This window comes from Poecilia reticulata, linkage group LG6 (genome assembly GCF_000633615.1).
Source record: "Poecilia reticulata strain Guanapo linkage group LG6, Guppy_female_1.0+MT, whole genome shotgun sequence".
Lineage (NCBI taxonomy): Eukaryota > Metazoa > Chordata > Actinopteri > Cyprinodontiformes > Poeciliidae > Poecilia > Poecilia reticulata.
The window spans coordinates 14,226,983-14,235,107 of record NC_024336.1 but is presented as its reverse complement, the minus strand read 5'-3'; the positions used below and the strand labels follow the sequence as shown (position 1 = coordinate 14,235,107).

The 8,125-nt window shown below is 39.4% G+C and overlaps 1 protein-coding gene across 5 annotated transcripts in view; it reads left to right on the top strand.

Moving 5' to 3' along the window:
• The window catches only part of LOC103466054 (genetic suppressor element 1-like), a 58,277-nt gene that overhangs the window by 27,269 nt on the left and 22,883 nt on the right, over window positions 1-8,125 (top strand). For 2 of the 5 annotated variants that reach the window (XM_017305479.1, XM_008411364.2), the window contains exon 1: window positions 3,573-3,701. The exons of 1 other annotated variant lie outside the window; for it this stretch is intronic. The gene's annotated coding sequence lies outside the window, so the exon portion shown is untranslated. Of the gene's footprint in view, window positions 1-3,572; window positions 3,710-8,125 lie in introns of those variants that run through there. 2 more of the 5 variants (XM_017305480.1, XM_017305481.1) reach the window with 2 other exon arrangements.

Here is an 8,125-nt window from a genome sequence, read left to right as displayed (position 1 = left end):
GAGAGAGAGAGAGATGAGGATTATAGAGGGGCCTTGCCTATTTCGCCAGCACTTCCTCCTGAACCTGCTGCTTCCAAAGCGAGGGCTGTTAATCCGTGTGAATTATTGACTAATTTGAGGCTTGTATGCATGCTAGCGTGGGATTTCTTCATTAGTGTTGAGCAAGTCTGCGTGGAAGGACTGGAAGAAGAACATCAAGGCTGTTTATTTCAGGAAAGCAAGTGGGGAAACAGGAGGGAACGAGAGAGTGAGGGAAATCGAAAAACTAGAAGGATGGACAAGGTAGAAATCTACACTCGGAAGCGCAAATTGATGCAAAACAGCTGTTAAGGAGCTGCAAAGTGAAGCAGCAGCTGCTTGGGAGATGTGAAGAGAGGGATGAGGAGATGAAGGGATGAACAATCAGGAAAGAAACAGGCAGAGAAGACCCGGGGGAGATGTTGAAATATTAGAGTAAATGAAGCGAGCTGAGAGAACTTACTGCACACAATGACAGAGAGACGCTCCTGAACATGTCCATTTCTTTATCCTTCTGATAGTATGTTTGTATTTTCACCAGCCAATCAGGGACAGTCTTGTATAATGAAGCTGAACTTATTCAAATGTGATCATTTTCCCTTAACAGAGTGAGAACATTTTAATAGTTATGATTATATTCAATGTCAGCAGTTTTCATTTTACCGTGTGGGATGAGTATCATATTAGTTTGGGACTTTCAACATTTTTCCACTTATGCACATTTTGACGTATCGCAGAAGGAAAGGTTGATGGAAACATTAATATTCAAAATAACTTCTTCAATTCTGCAAGAATATTTTTATGCTTGCTTGAAGTGGTAGTTAGCTTTTCCAAAAATAGACTTAATAATTTCAAATTTACTCAATCGTTCTGCACTGCGAAGAGCGAAGTACCCGGTTGAAGTTGTGCCAGAGAAATTGAGTTCAATGGGAGAAAGCCCTGATGGAGCACTGAAGGGAGATGAGAACTGAGCAGAATTGTCAAGGACTGTATCCTGTAAAATAAAAACTGGAACAGATTATAGCTTCTATAAAGCAAAGTTACTTTGAGCAACAGAAATGGCACTGACAAAAAAATGAAAATGTGTGCCGTTGTTTTGGTTGTTTTGGTTTCTCTGCTCCAGCTGCAAGAACCAGGTATTGTTTTTTCCTGTTTTTTTTGTTTTTGTTTTCTTTTTTGTTTTTTGCTTTAATTGGCAGTTGGTGTTGAGATACAGATAATGAACACAACAAAGACTGCAAATGTTGCAGTTATTCAGCATTTAACCAACAATGTGCCTAGGAAACCCTGCAAGCAGCTGGCTTGAAACCTGAAGCTCAGTTGTGATAGCTACGTGCCAGCTGCACCACATAGAAAGCAATTTTACTGTTTTTGAAACTCACAAGTCTATTTAAGACGAATCATTTGGTAGGAATAAATTAGAAAATCTCTTATTTAGTAACCATGTAGCTCAAAGCGGTGTCCCTTAAAGGTGATGGTGTGATATTGTGCCTGCAAACTTTAATGATTCCAATGCCTGCTTCAGCAGCAGGATTTAGTTTTTCAAGATTATTTTGCAAACACTCGCAACATACAACAACATAAAAGCCACTGTTGGATTATTTTTATGCTTTTTCTTTATGATTACGCTACATTTTTACTGGCATCTCATGTTTCTTTCTGACCATATAGAGTTCAGTTTTTCTGTAGTAACCTGCAGCCTCCCTCCTATCTACTGCTTTTTAACCACTTCTTTGTCTTTTTGTTTAGTTTTTTTATGTGTTCTTTACATCATGGGTCAAAATAAAGTTTGCACTGGATAATATATAATAATGACACATAATATATAATATAATATATAATAATATTTGTTTTTTCACATCCCTTCGATTAGAGTATGCTGTTTCTGATAACTGCACAGTATTTTTATGTTGTAATCTTGTTCTTACTGTACAGTATACTATTATTAATCTAGTTTCTGTTTATATAGATTTCACATTTCTTACAATACTTTTTGAACTTTTTAATGTGAACCTACATACTTGATGCTGCTGTTACACCTGAATTTCCCCGATGAAGGATATTTCTGTTCTATTCTATTCTGTCTAAATATTCTCTTTTTCTCCTTTTTTTAATGCATGTTTTTGTTGTGTTGTACCAAAAGCACTAAGCAGTCCAACGTGATATGAAACTCTAAAAAGGGCAGAAAGAGGGAGTAATTCATGTACTAAAGTTGTGTGGTTTGGGGTTGGGAACCCTGGTGATTTTATTGAGACCAACAGCCTCTGCTATGCCGCATGTTGCCCCTGACTACCATGGACATAAAATGTGGACAAGCTGACAGTTTTAATTTTCAAAAAGCTGTTTCGGTTTCAGCCGTAATGATGGATGGTCAGTACTTATGAAGCACCTTTTTTATTACTTTTTTTTTAAAAACACAAAATGCTTTACTAGGTGTTTTACCCAAACGTCTTTCCCAGCGGCTCTTCTGTAAACGGGTGTGCACAGAAACTGCCAACCTTGCAATTAATGGACAACCTGCTCCATTGCCTGAACCATACTCACATTACTCTTTTTTTTGCACTGTTCCTTTAATGGTGCAATCCTCCTTGATTTAGTATTCTGCTTTTAGAAAAGGGTAAAATCCCCTATGCAGATTAGTCTTGATCAGCCAGAGGATTTTTAGGTTTTCTTATTCTTAGAATCATCATCAAAATTCATCAATTGTTTACTATTTACAGTATGTAGTGATTTCTGAACTCTTCCTGGGTTAAAAGATTAGTATTATTGTTTCTAAATGAATATGAACTGGGTTTTTTTTTTTTTTTGCATTATTTGAGGTCTAAAAGCACTGCATCTTTGATCATTTCTCATTTTCTGCAAACAAAAACTATATTTTTGCTTGGAATTTCAGAGATATGTTGCCAGTAGTTCATAGCATAACAAAACAATGTTCATTTTACTCAAACACATACCTATAAAAAGTAAAATCAGAGAATTGACAATTTTGCAGTGGTTTCTTAATTTTCTTAATTTTTTCCAGAGTTGTAATCCAGGCATATGCGAAGACGTTACTTTCACATGTAGTTAGGTCAATATGCCAAGATGCCCACGGGGCGAGGATCTTGCCACCTAGTGGAGAAAGAAGAATCTATTGCCATAGATTTTTAACATTTCAGCAGAATCCAATAATTAATAGTTCTACTGTTGGTAAGGACGGTTATTAGCAGCTGCAGCAGCCTGTTACTGGTATTATTGCTAATTAGTTAAATATGGCTGTTAGTAGCTCTCTGAAGCAGCGGTAACAGCAGGAGGAGCTGCCTGGAACAGGCCTGATTGTCTCCAGTGGACAGTAAACATGTCCAGGCTGTGAGGGATCTGCAGTCTGGGCTCACATCTTCCTTCCCCACATCCCTCCATCTCTCCAGGGAGCATCAGTGGAGCAGGTGCTCACTCCCCTCCTCCTCCTCCTTCCTCCCATCCTCCTCCCTCCCTCTCTCTCTCTCTCTCTCTCTCTCTCTCTCTCTCTCTCTCTGTGTGTCTCTCTCTCAGAGGACAGTTAATGAGTTCCCCTCTCCTTCCCACATCTCCACACCGTGTGTGCTGCACAGTATTTCGTCCCGGGGATCAATTTGTACATCGCAGCGCACAGAGCCGCCATTTGTTTAAGCGATATGCGCAAAAAATTGCGTGCTTTCCTTCCGGTGAGGTGGTGAGTTTTGCGTTTTCTGTTGTTTCAACACAAATGCTTGTTAATTATCAGTGTCTGAGAAGGTCTTTCATCGACATGCGGCTTTTTCTGAAACCCTACTGATCAATTAAGCTGGTCAAACTTTCTCACTCCTTTTGCTGTTTCTTTCGTTTATACTTTTGATGATTCTGCGGTGTTATCTTCAGTTTATAATCTCTTCGTTAGCGTTGGACGGACTGTTTGAAGTGAAGCTTGTTTTTAGTCCATGAAGTCTGAAAGTGAGTGTGATTGAATCAGTCAGCAGCATGTCATCAAACTGGTTCGGCTTGATGGACAGAGTGAAGGCAGCAGGAATAAAGCAGCTTCTGGCGTCTGCTTTTTCAAATAAAACTACGTTGGGCTGCTCAAGCATAGACGAGAGATAGTAGACGTTGCACGAGCGCTCCGATTATACGTCAACGGCGGCGCCATGTTGTGCGTGGCTTGTTGTTGAAAGAAAACAGCAATGGACTCAATTTCACAATAGATGATTAATAAGTAACTTGTAAAGTTAACGAGTATAGTTATAATTGTAATTCCGCCGTTCTCTCTTAGATTTTAAACTAGTTTGAGACTAAGGTGGAAGTGCATTTTAAGCTAATTTGGTCACATTTTTCAGTTTTGATGTTCAGATGTTTGACATTATATCTCACACAATAACTTTTATTGTGGTGAAATGAACACATAGTTTTATACTCAAACCCAACTCATCCAATATTAATAGAGCGTAAACTTATAATGTCTCTTTATGAGGAAATCCCAGTTTCCAATTGCACATCAACCTCATTTTAAGGCGCTCTTGCCACTCACAAAATGGCGACTATTCTGAGGTATTGTTTTCTACTAAACAAGCAAGACAACTGCAATCTTATAATTTTATAAATCTATGTGAAAGTGCACAAAGAGCATTCATGCTCTTATTTTTAAGTCTGATTGATTCATTTCCTGTAAGGGACAGTTAATTGTCTGTCTTGGCACAGCAGCGAGATTTGGGATCAAAAAGGTGTTTGAGCTCCTTCCTTGTGTGGCTTCTTGTTCTAGTCAAACTTGTCAGTGATTAAACACCGCACCTGTTTGCTCATACTAAACTCAGGAGCATACATGATATGTGTGTGTGTGTGCGTGTGTGCGTGTGTGTGTGTGTGTGTGTGTCAGCCTGCAGTTTCCTCCTGATGGTTGTCTCCCAGCACCCCTGGGAGACAGAGGAGTTGCTCTTTAATCCGGGACCTTTAACAGCAACTGTATTGTTTGGCTGAGATAGATGCCGGCGGGCGCATCAGCAGCAGTCAAGCGGATCCCGTCGCTTTTGTGTGTGTACACAGCCCGCAGGTGGAGCTCAACACACACACACACACACACACACACAGACACACACCATGCACCATGTGCTGCTCCTGACCTACCATAGACCAGCTGCTCAGCAGGGGTTACTGTGTAAACCTCCAATCTCTTTAATTACCTCCTTCTCATATAGTGGCTGTAAACTGATGGCTTCAGATTCACCTCACCGTCTTTATTTCCTCACCTTACAAAGTATGAGCTAAATATTGAAATATGTTTTTTTTTTATTCATGTCAGTCCTTTTCACAGTAGAAGTTATGAACATAGTCAGAAATGCTTGATCACTGCTTTTTGTTGTGATCAGCTGACATGCAACAATTAAATTTTAAAGAATATTTAAGCACATTCAAAATGACACACTGAAAAACGTGACCTAACCAGGACTTTTAAACATTCTACTTATCCTTGTGAAAATCTATCATGTTTTTATGTGACCAAGAGTTTGACTTTTTTTTTACTGCCTTTTTTAGAGGAGTAAAAAAAATTGAGACTTGTATATATTTTTTATTCCCTTTACCTTTTCCACTGAATTTCTTAAACTTCACCCCACAATAGAAAATAAAAATCCATTTTGAAGCAGCCAGCACAGTTGTTTGAGTGTTTTACAAAAATATTCTTTACCAAATACATTTTTTCATGTGTTGTCACAAACTTCAGTGTTTTTTTTCTGGATTTTAAAAAATATAACAAATCAACAAAAAATTTGCATAATTATGAAGTGGAAAAAATTATAACTTTTAAAAAAATGGACTTTAACTATCCCATTTACACGCATAATTATTCCACTATCTCAATAATTCCTTTATATCTCTGGTTGTTTGTTTGGGGTCATTGTCCTGCTGGAAGCCTCTAACATGTTTTCTTCCGGGATTGACGTTTTTACCGTCAACCATTTTCTCATCAGACTTCACTAGCTTTACTGTCCTTTACTGTCCCCACATTGTCACAGCATGATGCTGCCAACATCGTGCTGCAGAGTTAGTTTTCTGCTAAAAAAAAAAAGAAGCTTATTTAAAGTTTCATCTATCTTCCATTTTTGTTTGTTGCTCCTTTGTTGCTTGTGGCAAACTACAAACAGGACTTCTTTGAAGGATTTTTTTAACAGTAATTTTCTTTTTGTCACTTTTCCCCAAAGGCCAAATTTGTGGAGCATGTTAATAATAATTGTCCTCTCCTACCTGAGCACAGATTTCTTCAGCTTCTCCGTGAACCTTTTGGTTTCTTTTCTGATTTATTGATCTTGTTGCCTTTCAGTTTTGTTTTTCACCAATGTCTTGGTAAATTTTCAGTTTTGCCACACCTTTTCCGTTTCAGGATTACAAATTAAACTCATCTAATTTTCCTCCCATGTCCCAGTTATGGACTACTTTGTGTTGGTCTATCACAAAAAACCCAGAATAACAAACATAAAAGTTTTTGAGTGTAGCAGAGCGAAATGTGGAAAGGTTCAAGGCATTTGAAACAAAATTAGCAAAATTTCTTATTAGTCTTTCATTATTTTCCGATGATTAATCAAGAAGATAGATTCTTAATCCTGGGAGCTATCTAAGTACTTAATCTGATTTAAAGGCCATCTGGGATTGTTCTGCAGCTTATACAACAAGCAGTCAGAGTCAAGTATAAAAGAGAGGTGGTGAATGGAACAGCTGCTAAAACCGCACTTCATTGGCCTAATCTGTAGTCCGATACAGATTAGGCAATCCTTTAATCTCTGAACTATCCCTCCAGTTATTATTCTTTTTTCTTTATTATAGCACACATCTCAGTTACACACTGTACTTCACACTTACCCAGCACCTGCTACGATGGTAAAGGTTGCGTGCATCTGCTATCTGTGTGTCAGCACACATCGTTTGTGTTTGTTCAGATGGTTGGGGTCTAGCCGCAGCGATGTCAACACCTGGTGAGCCGAGGCTGTTTAACTGTCTGACATCACCCCTCCCCCTCCCCCCCACATACCCTACCCCTCCTGTAAACACTCCTCCAGTTTCAAATTCAAAAAAATAAAAATAAAAACCTCCTATAGGCTGAAGTCAGAGCGACAGAGTGAGGCTGGCTTGCCTCAGACTCTTATCTTTTTGCATCACCTTCGTATCAGAGAGTCGAGACTGAGTCACAGATTGCACAGGAGATGAATGACAGAAAAAAAAAGAAAAAAAAGAAGGGGGCAAATGAATGCTAGAGACTTGAGTGGTTTCACAGGCGGGAGGGGAGGAAATGACGAGGCACAAGAAACGATGACACTGACAGATACAGAAAAATGTGTGCCGTCCCAGAGCTGCTGCTATTTATGTCCTGGTTCTACATCTGATGGCCAGTGACAAGATGCTTGAAGACAAGTACACTGATTAGAGAAACCAAGATGGAAGGAGGGAGAGGGGGGTCACTGGAAGAGGAACAATGCCCTGCAGCCAGGAGGGGAAAAAAGAAGAGAAGAGAAAAAATAAGGAGGCTTTTTTTTGTTTACTGATAGCCTGCATTTATTCCCTACTGAGAGATCCTTCGGTTACAGTTTGATTCCTCTGCTGCTGCTGCTGCCTCTTTCTTACTGGGAGTGTTGGTTATTACAGTATGTGGTTTTTCTGCTCCATTTATCCCAGAACTATAAATGCACACTGGCTGTTTGGTCCCGAGGGGTCACATGCATACGTTTTCTGACGCACAAAAAAAAAGAAAAGAAAGAAAAGCCTGAATCCTGAGTCAGCTAATTGTTTGTGTGCAGACAGCGCATGCATTAATATATGTGTGTGTGTGCGTCTTCAGCTGCGTTTTTTTTTTTTCCCCCTGAATTTCTAAGTAGACTCGATCCTTCGGGTGCGTGAGAATCTCAGTGTGTGTGTGTCAGTTGTTTATGGGTTGTAAGGATGTGTTAAGTGTTTCTGTGTGAGCTGCAGAGTGACTGCAGCTACTAAAGCCATTTAGCAGCCCCTGGAGGAACCCCAGAGACCGCTGTGTTGACGCCACTCTGACTGCTATTACAGACAAGTTTAAGAGGCCGTAAAACATTTGGCTATTTTTCCTTACTCTCTTTCTCTCCCCCGTGTGTGTGTGTGGGGG